At 46.4% G+C, this 13,648-nt stretch overlaps 2 pseudogenes; one reads left to right on the forward strand and one right to left on the reverse strand.

Annotated features, from left to right (window-relative positions):
* Positions 1–4,340: 4,340 nt before the first annotated feature.
* On the forward strand, positions 4,341–5,108 carry LOC119102328 (histone H2A-like; annotated as a pseudogene).
* Positions 5,109–5,581: 473 nt separating this feature from the next.
* On the reverse strand, positions 5,582–6,289 carry LOC119102331 (histone H4-like; annotated as a pseudogene).
* Positions 6,290–13,648: the final 7,359 nt, after the last annotated feature.

Raw genomic sequence — 13,648 nt, forward strand, 5'->3', positions numbered from 1 at the left:
CCCGGCTGTAGCAAACATCTACCAGCCGTACTCTATCCACTTCCACGTTCTATCAATGCTTACTTTCGCCAACGACATCGGGGAATTAAAAGAACAGCACTGAAGCAGTGACTTTTTTTATGATTCTCCCTGTTTTAAATCCACACCCAAAACTTTCTAACATAGTTTAAAAATTGTCCAGCAGTTGGGGTGGCTATTTTTTGCATATGCAGTGTAACATATCCTTATGGTAGACATTTAGACGGACTACAGGACATTCGGCGGCCTGGAGTCGTAGTGACACTGGGCCAGAACATTTGACTGAGGCAAGGGCGTGTCACTGTACCGGCCCACATATCTGCGCTCTGGTGGGCAGCTGACTATGCCCTGTAAAGTGCATTACGGTGTAGCATGTGCCGCAGTGAACTTTCAGTGCAAGAAACCGTTTTTTCATTTGTTTGTTTCACTACTGTGGCGCCACCTATGATCCAATATCAAAATTTTGACCATGGCCGCACTCCGCTTGATGTCCCCTTTCATTCTTTTTTAAATAAAGCAAATCGGACTGTAAGTCATTTCTGAGCACAAACTCCGTGTTGAACATCTATTTCTGTTTACGATATTAAGAACAACTCTGGTGGCAGCCCATATAAAATTTGACACATATTGAACGCCAAAAAAACCTTGAAAATTTTCGAAATTTCGAATTTTAAGCAATAAAAGTAATTAAGCACTAAAAATAAGCTATCCTAATGCTATTTCTACCTAATTTATTTTTCAAATCACGAAATTAGGTTAAAAGAGGGAGAAAGATACCGAGTTGATAAAAATAAAACTTAGGCTTAGTGTGCCTTTTTTGTTTATCGCCCAATTTTGATAAATTGAATATCGGCGTGTAGCCCGATCGATTTCCTTTTTTTGTTTTGGTCTCACCCCGCTAAGTTAGCTAGAACAAATGACACAGCCGTTTTAGTAGAGGACTATAGCGCACCATTCGGGGTGCGTTATGGTCCTAGGGGGCGCGCTGGGGTCCTTTTAAACTAGGTTAGGTTAGGTTAGGTTAGGTTAGGTTAGGTTAGGTTAGGTTAGGTTAGGTTAGGTTAGGAGCAGACCCCTCAGGGTCTAGCCGCACGACCTCTCCGTCCCTTGAGAGAGGAGCTCCACGCCGCCCACCATCAAGGCAGCTCTCGCTCTCCCCTGCTCCCTCCAAACGGACCCGCACGCAGGCTGTTAAAACGCGATGCCGCCCCACTGCACGGAGAGCAAGGTGGCCTCGCTCCCTTCCCCATAACTGACCTTCCCATTCAAGGAATTCGTACTCCAATGGAACACCAGATCCCTATGCTCTGTTTACCGTCAGAAAGAACGGAATTAATGCTGGTCAATCAATTCGTCACGAGCATTACGCTGAATTGTTTTCAAACCCAACAAAATTGGTCGGAAGGCCTACAGGACAGCATTGCGGATCTCTCGAATCAATAGCAGTTTTAGATGTTTGCATTGTTTGCAGCAACTTCATGTTCATATGATTGGTCGAAATGTATATATATATATATATATATATATATATATATATATATATATATATATATATATATATATATATATATATATTTGGCACTGTGGTTATTTTCGTTGGCAATTATTTTTACGTGCTAAATTCATTGCCTACCTTTGAAGCAAGTTATGCTATACTTTCATTCGGTAATTGCTCCAAACTGGTGCTGTTTCATGAATAACATGGGAAAATCCCAAACACGGAAAATTAATTCTCTCAGTTTTATTGAAGGTATTCAACAAAACGCTGAACATTCAGCTGCAGATATATGTACAATACATCCAGCTCAAACGTCCCACACGTAACTACATGCCACATCCACGTAAAGGCAACGAAGTCAGTTGAAAAGAACGAAACGGAAACACTTCTCATGGTCGATGTGTCATACTGTTCTCATTCATCGTTGTCGCTGCCGGAGTCGGTGCCGGAGTCGCTGCTATCATCGGTCGTTACGACAACCGGTGGGAGATCTTCTAACAGCCCGTCATTCGTCCAGTACTGCTGCTCCAGCCTTTTGACGTGCTCACAGCACTTACTCCAGTCCTCTGGAGAGACAGCTGCGACGCCTGCCTCCACCAGCCGTTCCACCTCCTCCGTCCGCCCCGTCAAGTTCCCCCGTCTTATCACGCACTTCATCTGTGCCCACACTAACTCTATCAGGTTCAAGTCGCAGTGATACGGCGGCAGGCGAACGATCCGATGACCATGATCTCTAACAAGGTTGTCCAGAAAATATTCCTTCTTCCGGTTCTGGGACTTGACTAGCTCCAGCAGCTCCACCTTACGCATGTCTTCGTCGATGGTCACACCCGCCTGCTACAACCACTCCTGGATTTCCGCTTTACGCCAGCTAGAAGTTGGCACTTTTTGGCACAAACGGGAATAATATGAGGCACTATCTATGGTGATCACAGAGTGCTCTGGCACGTTCGGAAGCAGGCACTCGGTGAACCACTTCTCGTAGCAGTCGGCGTTCATCGACGTATGGTAGTCGGCGTTCTTGCCATCGGTCCTGAGGTGGAGGAGTGCGCCCAGTATAAATCCTTCTGAAAAGCCGGCATGGACTATGATAAAATGTTTTCCTTTTCCAATGGCGTTCTTCCGTCCGTTGATTTGACTACCATCCAGCCACGCCAAATTCTCCATATCGTACTGTCTCGTCGGTATAAATAATTTTGCTATCGGGAACTTCTTTACGCGGCCTCTTCATCTCCCGCAAGAACTGGCATCTCGTTGCTGCAATATGAGGTTTCTCGATTAGGATCTTTCGCTTGTCGATCCTTCGGTACTTAAATCCGTTCGCGAGTAGGTGTTTTCTTGCGGTGGATCTAGACATGGTGACGCCGAGCTGTTCGTGAAGAGCATCCGTGATGGTGTCCAGAGTAACATGTTTTCCGTCGATGTACATTTGGTGTACCATTCTCCTCATCGCGCAAACATCAAACGGATCTAGATCCACCCTTGGTCTTGCTGCAGCTGGTCGGGATCGGCTTGGTGACTTCAGTCAGGCACCATTCTGGGCTTCATGTTGTATGCGGTAGGCTGAAGTCTTCCCAACGCCCATTACAGCTGCTGTTCTTAATAATGGACTCTCCCGGACGGCGTCGTCGTCTCCTGCTTCAACTTCATGTCCCGGTCTTCGACAAAATGTTGATACACACTATAAGCAATTTCCCTACTTTGTGTCCCAAGAACCCTTCCAGACGCTAGTTTATATTTTTCATTCATTGGTAAGTAGGTACTAAGGCATATAAAAGATAGAAAAAGACAATGAAATATACAAGTAAAACGATATAAGAACTTTTCACTGCGTAAAATATTACCGCAACACCAAAGTGATGCCGGTCATGATGCCTGTAATTTTTGGGCTACAGCACACTCGAATAATGACTCACGCGCAAAAAAAAGCGTGCAAAATCGTTGGCAGCACTTTAATTCCGTTCTTTCTTACAACAAACAGAGCATAGTATCCTATTGGAGCGAACTCAAAGAATATATCATTAAACATACACCATCGTTTGCCGCTGTTGAGGAGACTATTTTTAATGACTCTAATTCAACGAACTATAACCTTAATATCCGAAATTATTGCCTCCATACCAATAACGCAAATGACACACGCCGTGGCGGCACAGGGCTGCATGTGTCCAGTTATTCACTGCACCATCGAGTGCACTTTAATACTTATCTTAATCTTGCAGCAGTTAGCGCAAAAATCGCACAACCTGACTTCACTCTCGTCTCTCTTAGTCTATCCTCAACTAACCCCCTCATTGCCGCCCAGCTCTCCGACCTCTTCTCTCAAATCCCCTCCCCTTGCCTTACCTTGGGTGATTTTAACGCCCGCCACCGAGCGTGGAAGTGCCAATCAACACAACCACGCGACACCATGTTCCACACACTACTACATACTCATGACCTCGCATACCTCAACAGTCAAACACCTACACACATACAACACCGAGGGGCAGCCGACAGCTACTCTGTGATTTACCTGACTCTCTCTACACCACGTATTGTGCCGCACTTCACACACAACGTACGTACAGATCCGCTGTTCAGTGACCATTATCCAATTCACCTTGAATTAAAGGTCTCCTCAGGACAGCTGGATTTCCATTTCCTCCCTCGACGGATCGTCCTCAAAGCGGACTGGACCACATTTCAAAATTATACAGACCAGGCTCACCTCCTGAATCAACCCTTAATCTTATTGAATTTTTTAATGCTATTTTTGCCTCGGCACACCAGTCTGTTCAACACTCATCCGTCGACCCGGAGATAAATACGCGCTGGTGGAACGATGAGTGTCAGCGTGCAGTGGCCCTGTGACGCCGGGCCATGCGTGCTTTTCGCAGTTGTATTTGCACAGCCCTCGAGGAGGAAGCCCGCAGATCTCGACACCAAGCTAGCGTAATAATAAAACAAGCAAAAAAAGGAAAGCTGGGAAAATTTCGCTACCACGTTTGACCGATTCACCCCTCTGTCAAAAATATGGTCGCTAATGCAGAGCTTCACCGATATATGCACATACCACTATAAAATCCCACACCTCATAGTCAATAGCCAGCACTATGAGGTGCCATTTTAAGCCGCCACGCAGTTTATACTACATTACGCCCGCGTTTCATCGTCCGATCAACACTCTCAACAGCTCACGAATTCGCTCAACATCACATTCCACGCGCTCGATTTTGCTACTGACAACACCGAACACTGAAATGCACTCTTCACACTGTACGAACTGAGGCCAGCCCTCATCAAGTGCGGTATCTACCTCAGCAAGTATCCACCGTTTGTTGCGCAAGGGCGACTATGCCGAGCGCGTTGGCGCCGGTGCGCCGGTGTACCTGGCTGCCGTCATGGAGTACCTGGCCGCTGAGGTGCTCGAGCTGGCAGGCAACGCCGCTCGCGACGACAAGAAGACGAGGATCATCCCCGCCACCTGCAGCTGGTCATCCACAACGACGAGGAGCTCAACAAGCTGCTGTCGGGCGTGACAATCGTGCAGGGTGGTGTGCTGCCTAACATTCAGCCCGTCCTGCTGCCCAAGAAGACCGAGAAGAAGTAAGCAGCGTTCGCACGCACGCGTCAGCGCACAACAGGCCTTTTTAAAGGCCACGCAACCCTCATCTTTCGAAAGCGATCGCACGGTGTCACCGAACAGGCCAACGGCTAATGGTAGAGTGCCTGGCGTGGCGCAAAACGTAGACGGCAAACGTGGCCGAGATTCAAAGTCCGGCACTGGCGTGCGCTATTGGCGCACCCTTCCGTTGCACTGCGTTTCTATTTGAGTCTTATGTATTGTCGTTTTTCTATCTTGCTCAGACGTGAATCGAAATACGCCGTCAAAAGGCGAACGTGGCAGGGGCGACGACGATAGAGCAATAGTGTGTGCTGCCGCACCGTTGCCAAACAGTAACGGCACTGACGCCATTTGTGTTCACTGTGCGATCGTAATCAACGGAACGAGATGTTTGGTCTTCAAAAAGGCCTGTTTGCCAACGCGCCGCCACCGCGTGCCGTGCCGTCCGCTGGAGGTGTCTAGCCGCCGAAACCGTACAGAGTACTTCCCTGACGCTTCAGGGCGTAGACAACGTCCATGGCGGTGACCGTCTTGCGCTTGGCGTGCTCGGTGTAGGTGACGGCGTCGTGGATAACGTTCTCCAGGAACACCTTGAGAACGCCGCGCGTCTCTTCGTAGATGAGGCCGCTGATGCGCCTGACGCCACCGCGACGAGCCAGACGACGGATGGCCGGCTTGATGATGCCCTGGATGTTGTCGCGCAACACCTTGCGATGACGCTGGCGCCACCCTTTCTGAGTCCCTTGCCGCCCTTGCCTCTGCCGGTCACATCGACAGCGCTTCAGTGACCGTCAGCGATAGATGGCGCGCCGCGCCCGGACTCGGTGGCGCTCGCCGGCCGCGGTACCGTGCCGCGCGCCGCACGTGACCCGCCCCGCTCTGCGCATGCGCGGCTGCTTGGCGTCGTCAACGCTGCACGTGCGGCCGATTGTTGCCGTTGCCGGACACAACAAATCATATCTTGCTCTAAATCACATCCACCAATGGTGTGACCGGTGGGGTCTTGAGATTTAACCGCTAAAACCAGCAGCACTTACTTTTCTAGGCAGCGCGTAATCGTTGCGCCTCGAGCCCCTTTGAACCTGCATGGCCATCCCATCCCACTCGTCACCCAATTTAAGTATCTCGTGATCACCCTGGATAGCCGACTTACTTTCTCGCCCCATTTTGCCGACCTAAAACAGCGCCGCACCCGACGACTTGATATCCTAAATGTCTTGCCGGACGAGAGTGAGGAGCCGATAGGCGCACCGTGCTCCTTCCGTATACCGTCTTGATTCGACCGATCTTGGAGTTCAATGCATTCATATTTGATGATATTTCCTCGAGCAAAATTAGGACCCTGGAAACGATCCAGAACGCCGCTCTCCGCGTGGTCACTGGCGCCCTCCGTACCTCCCCGGTGTCCAGCATACTGGCGGATGCACACATACCACCACTCATACACCGACGCAATCAACAACTTCTCAGATTCTACTCCCGGGCAGCTGCCAGACCCACCCAACCAACTTTCAAAACACTAACAGCACCCACTTCACAACGCAGCGAGCACCCCACAATCAGCGCCCGCGTACCACAGGCACAACGCCGATTTCAACTGCCACACATTCACACGCTTCCCACGTCTCCACTACGTCCGTTCTGGCTGAACACCCCTGCAACGATTCGGTTCCTATTTACGCACAAAAAACGTACCGTTACAAATACTGAGGCCCAGTCCCTATTCGCGGAAATTCGTAATGAACACAACACATATACATACATCTATACCAATGGCTCCCGAGGTGATAACCGCACGGGAGCGGCATATATCTGTAACCATTATACAAAAGCCAAACGCCTCTCAGATTATCATACTGTATACACATCAGAATTAGTGGCAATCGTTTCAGCACTTTGCCACGTCAAAAAACATCCCATCAAACGAACTGTAGCTTGCACCGATTCCAGCTCTTTTCTGCACGCCATACCAGCTATGCACAATTCCTCGCACCCTTTGATTTACAAAATCCTCTCCACACTATCATCACTACCAGCGGAGTCATACGTTGTCTTCCTCTGGGTACCAGGCCATGCGGGCATCCAGGGGAACGACCTCGCCGACGCTGCCGCAAAAGAAAGCATCAACATGCCAGCCCGAAACCATCTTGCCTGCCCATTATCCGACTATCTCAGTGTTATAAACTCAACATATCGCTGCTTTTTACAACGTGAGTGGGACGAGCACGGCCGCCAACACACGCCACGACACACACACGACATCAAGCCAACACCCTCACCCTGGATCTCAGGCAACCAGAACACGCGCCTTAAGGAGATCCTTCTCGCTAGGCTGCGAATAGGCCACACAAAACTAACTCACGCATACATCAGAGAACGCAACCCACCACCACTCTGTCACTACTGCTACACACAGGGAGCTACAATTGCTTTTGAACTAGGGTGGGAGTGAAAAATTACATCGCAAAAAGACCGTGCGGGAGTTAAAAACAAATTCACAAAAGACGAAACTTATCAGCTCGTGACTGATTCTTCAGCAAACACATCTATTTCAAGTTGACACGGACGTAATATCATGAACCTGACAAAACTATTTCGTTTTTTAACATCTTAGGCCATGAAAGTGAAACAGAATACATTAACACGCGCTCGGACGTGGGAAGGCAAATTGACCCCCGAGGGTTTTTCCCAAATGGTTTCCGAACGGTGCGGCTTAGCCACGCCAAATTTTGCAAAGCTGTAGAAAATTGCATAGCGGATCGTTGGCATGCAAATTTTACATTTACCTTGCAAGGTTGCCGACCTATGATAGGTCAAAGTCAACCCATGGTTTCAGCAAAGGCAATTTCTAGGGAATCGTTCAATCTGATACAACAACGGAGTGTTTGACGAAGACATACATCTCTGAGATGCTTTCTTAGGCACCACAAATATTTAATGAGCAAATTACGTTTACCAAAGATCAGGTATGATGGTCAGACCGAGGTCAAAACCAACCTGATTTATTGCTCTAGGGCTTGCTGTATCGTATAGTTTCTGGTGCTCATTTCGAATTTATTGACAGCAAGAACCGCATTATACATTTTCAATTGACTTCTTAGAGGTCAGAACAGGCCATTGACCTAAAATGACCCCGGTCAAGCGTTTTGTTTTAGGAACATACTGCCTGGCGTAATCTTTGTCGCCTATTCAAATGCAAAACGCAGAGCAACCTTGTATCATTTTGGTCACCATGATCTTCAAAGGGTCAAACGAGATCAATGACCTTAAATGGGCTTGTAAACTTTTGTTTAGAGACAGTTGCCTAGGCTCTGGGGGCGCTTTGAAGACCAACCTGGAGTTTGACCTTGTTTGACCTTATTCGATCTGAAGGTCATGACCTAGGAAACTGAAACCTTAACCTAAGTGAGTTCACGTATAGGTCAAGACACCCTGTAAACTTGGTGTCTCTAGCTTTCTTAGTTCTCGAGATCTCAGAGGGGGGTTCAACTTACCCCCCTTCCCCCCCCCCACCCGAGCGAAGGGTATCTAGCCGGCCAACCGGGCGCGTATTAATGCATAGTAATTTCGTGACAGTATTATGAGCATAACAAATTATTAACACCAAAAATTTTATGCTGCACTCTTCAATTCCCTTCCACAGCACTTTTAAAACAAAACAAAGCAAATGAATTTAATAACAAAATAACAACAGCAAATTCAACAAGCATAAAACACTCAAACAAAAAAACTCGGACTCCTACACGTAAGCCCATCACCAAGTCAACACAATAGACATACTTCTGGCTTCTGTTAAGATGAGGTCAGGGAAAACGAAACTTTTGTCACTGTTTCTTACAAAATACTAATGCTTACTTCCATGAAAGTAGCCTATGCCTAACCTAAAGACGCCTTACATCATCTCATCCTGTATAACCTGCTTGTATCACAGTAGCAGTTGTGAGTCACTGATTCTTGCACAATTCCTTTTGCCACTTACCATGCACTTGACCAACTTAACCTAACTTGGAGTAGCCCATATGATGAACATCATCTCAACTCACCTTTCTGTTGACAGCAGCACTTGTGATAAAAACATGATATTTAAAGCTAGTTTTTGGCTGGTTTCAACTTGCATTTTTATTCAGTTCATTTGTGTATGCTTGTTGACATTAGAAAAAAAGTTGATAACACACAAATCAAAACACTTCAAATCACTTTGAACAACCTATTTTGATTGTCATGGCTAACCTATGTCAAGGGCAATAATGGGCATGCTCCACAAAACAATCTCTCTTCTCCAAGAATAACACAACTTTTAGATGACCATGACAGTACTGTTGCTTGCCTTTTCAGCTGCAGCAAATGCATCCGCTTGGGCTTGTTTATTCATATTTAGTGACAAAGTTTGAGATGTTGGCTTTACATTCCAAGTGGGGTGGTCTGACTATTTCTTGCATACCAACATTTAAGTTACATTACAATCTCTATGCAGCTTATAGTATCACTGTGTTAAAAATATAGTGCGTATATACAGTACAGTCAGTTGCCGGTCAGCAAACCATGACAATTATAGAAAACATCTGGTTAAAGCAGCCATGAGGGACCGCTTTAAGAAATTTGGGGCAAATAACCAAGAATATGGAATAAAATAAGCCCATTGCATGCCTTGTGGCCTCATAATTTGTCTTATCGCAAAACTCGATGGATCAAAACAGAAAATACTAATTCCGGTTACCAATCACGTGTTGAAAGCAGGTAAAGTAAGCAATTACTTGGTCCACAGGAGTCTTACTGGCTTTTTCCTGCTCAACCAAAAAAAAAAATTCAGTGCCTTTTGCATGGTGTGCTGCCAGACAGGGTCATCCGACTCACCGCCTAATGTAAATATCAATCATGCCCACCAACCTTCGAGATTAAAAACGGAAACAAGTGGGAGGTTTGCTTGATAAACATCTCTAGAGGGCAGAATTTCGCCATCAAACACTTCTGTATTAGCTGCGTCAGGTCTGTCCCAAGGCTTTTTATGGCAACATTATAATAGCCTTGCCGCGTAGCCTGGCGAGCCAGACACTCGAAAGGCTTGGATTTATCATTATTGAGCACCCCCATGAGCCAAGAAAACGGTTAACCGAAGGTTCGAAAGGGCAAAAATGGCTGTAAAAATAAGTTCCGTGCTTCAAATTGTCTCCTTCATTGCCTGTGAATTGTTCACGCTTGGGTGCATATTAAACATGTTTGGGCGGCTGGCCAATTAATTCAATTTATGTATGAAATACCTACAAGTTTCCAGTTGGAGCATCTTGCAGATAAATTGGTCAAGATTTCAAGCAGCAGATCGTACCTCTAAAGACAAACGAAAAGGAGGGAAGACTCAAGTGGTATCACACTGGTACGATACCAAGAAAAACAAAAGTAGCTAAATAAATATAGACTGGTACTTTTCTCGCAAAATTTTGTAATCAGCTGATTTGACTTAAAATCTGTTAATGTAAGTGCACAAATGGTGATATTCATCTTGTAAGTTTAATTTAGAAGACATTTCTTGAACTTTTCACTCATGCATTTCGGGAGTGATGCAATTTAGTGGTCAACTTTCCTAGGAAAAAAATACGTGAAACAAAATCATCTACCAGGTCTTGATGGTGTCTGCACCAGACTCCGCTTTCTTGGTGTGGTGGTGAGACCAAAAAATAGGGGATGCGTGAAAACATTGCATTTGGCACACAGCTGCCGATTGTGGTGCATTTTGTAAACAAACCAAACTTAATGCGTGCCAGCGGCTGGGGTCGCTGGGGTTCTTCGGCTTGGAGGTACCTGGCGCCCTTGCTCTGTGCATACATAGACATGATTCAGATGTAGGTGGGGCAGGACATAGCTACAGGTGTCCAGGCTCTGTGGAGCCTCGTTTATGCTTGGTGGTTTCAAGTGAGCTCGGTTTTGGATGACATTTGAAAACCTCAGAAAGGGAAATAGGGGTTTGGCATGTGCGATTAGACAATGTCAGGCAGGAGTGAAAAATTCCCATGAAATATGGGGAAAAGGAGTGAAAAATTCCTTCTCATAGGGTATTGCTTTACACCCAAAGTCGGCAATTCTAGGACACTGCAAATAGTTGTGTGCTGTACTGTCCCGTCGCAATTTATCATGCCAAGAACAGATAACTCACGACGAGGGAATATTTGTTTAAGGCACCACGCTGAAATGTGTGAATCAATAATGACTGAAAGAAGACATGAAAATGAATGAGACAAAAGATAATCACAGCAATGTCACATGTGTTCTTATGTTAACTAAGTTTAAGCCTGAATGCCAAGGCGAAATAAGAAGGGGGTGGCAGAAAAGAAATGAAGAAAACCCAGGCATTCACAAACCTGCATAGATGGCACAGCATTGGCCCTCAACTCTTTCCTTTTGGCTGCTAGGCTGGAAAAGGCTTCCGATAAAAAATGTGTCTCGCACACTCCGCGCCAGGCGCCATAACACTGATGCCCCATGCATTAAGCCACTCCTGTACGTGGCATTGTTGACCTGGGAATCAGAAACGATCACTATAATTTGGAAATTGGATTACTGTACAATACAATGGACATCTACTTCAAATGAGTAATGCAAACTGAAAAATCTGCCCACGGGGTGTGCTTAAATAATTGTGCTAAGTGGCAATTCATCAGCAGTACAGACTGCAGACGACACCTGGTTGCCAAACGTGCCTGACACATGTTGAAATGCTTGTCATCCCAGAAATAAGCAATACGAGCTGAAGCCATGGGCACATGAACTCTGCGCGCTGTGAGCATGGTGCATGACTGTCACCAACTTTAGTGGATGGCGAGCAAATTTAGTGCCTTGAAATAGTGGCAGTAACTTCCCAACAGCTATGTCATTGCCAGAATATGACAACTGGGTGCTCAGTTCAGTGCAAACCTTATTACACCACATAGAGTTCAGTGATACGTTGAGCACACTGATGATGTCTGCATTTTGGAGCAATGAATTATTTTTTAGACTGATATCCCTGCCCCTGGCCTGACTGGCAAAATTCACATTAAATTCCATATCTGTTTATGCAAGTGGTTATATCAAATAGCCAAGGTATATACAACGTCCATGATGCCTCCATGAACTTACTGGGAAAGGAAGGAGATGGGAGCAGGCAGAAATATTCGAACTTCCTCAAAAATGTCAAAACAAAGTGACTCCCATATTTTACACACAACATGGATATGAAATATCTCACGTGCAGGTATTTGTCGTCACTCACATTGGACTCTGTAGTGGCAGCGTTGTTATCTCTGTCCTGTCACTCTGAAAACCCCATCAACTCTGCCACACCCATCTAACACCAATGTTTGTGTGCCAAACCTACGCCCATGTGCAATACTTGGACGTAGTCAATTATTCCCCAAATTAACACGGTGTATATCTTTTCGTTGTAACAATCAAGTAAATAAACAAAATCATTTCTGAAACTGGTGGCAATCGCAAGTCCAGCTCCTAGCACTTGCACCCGCTGTTCACCTGCCGCTCATCTGCTTTGCAATGACTTTGTTTTATTTTTGAAGGCATTTTTGCCGGACATTACTATAATTGCATACTCATTCATCAACCATTCCTCAAAATTGAAAGCGACCGCACACCATACTTGAAACTGCATGCGATGTTGAGGCATGCATGCGCTGAACTTATTGCTGCGGTGTCGGTGATACGCCAGACATGTTCGGCGTAAGTGTTTTTAACAGAATGGGAGCGAGGTACTTACGCGAACACGGTCAAATGGCTCTCCCTTGTACCGTGATCACCGCATCCACAACACTTTCTGTTAGGCATCTCGCACCGACGCAAATAGGACACTGCCTGGGAATGGGGAAAATGCCCCGTCGAGTGCCGTACAACCCAAAAGTGCTCACGCTTACGTTCGCGGCACGCAATCAGCAGCAAAATATTACTAACAGCCAATCACCTTCCGCAGATTGTACCACATGTGCAGCATCCTCGCCTTCGCCAATGTATCGGCGGTCATGCTGTTTTGACCATGCTGCGGAGCAAATACACTGTCGAGCTGGCGCGACCGTCGCTTGTACAATGTATTCAGGATAGATGTCGCTGTATGTGCCTGTCGGAGTGAGTCAATACACAAACCCGCATCCGATCGGACGTGTGTCGGTACAGAGTGCCGCCCCAGCGAACGAAGCATCAGTGACCGGACGATATCACGACACTGCAAGCCATAAACAAAAAACAGCCTGTAATATCACGGCGATCTAATGACGTTTCTCTGGCGTCATTAATCAGAAGGCGATTTTGAAGAAGCCTCCAAATAAACCTTTTCCTACTTTTGCGGGCGTGTAACTTGGGAACGAGAGCGCTTTGGTTCTAGAAAGAGCATATCCGTGAGCTGCATCAAAAGGTCCTCATGATGGCCATTTCAGTTCAAAACCCAATACAAAGGTGGAACATTCCCTTTAAACATGGTTGAAACCGCCGTGCACGGATAAAGGTATTCCGTATTACCTTTCGTATCTCTCGAAATACTCGTCTCGCCA

This window comes from Pollicipes pollicipes, unplaced genomic scaffold (genome assembly GCF_011947565.3).
Source record: "Pollicipes pollicipes isolate AB1234 unplaced genomic scaffold, Ppol_2.1 Scaffold_5724;HRSCAF=6776_pilon_pilon_pilon, whole genome shotgun sequence".
Classification (NCBI taxonomy): Eukaryota; Metazoa; Arthropoda; class Thecostraca; order Pollicipedomorpha; family Pollicipedidae; genus Pollicipes; species Pollicipes pollicipes.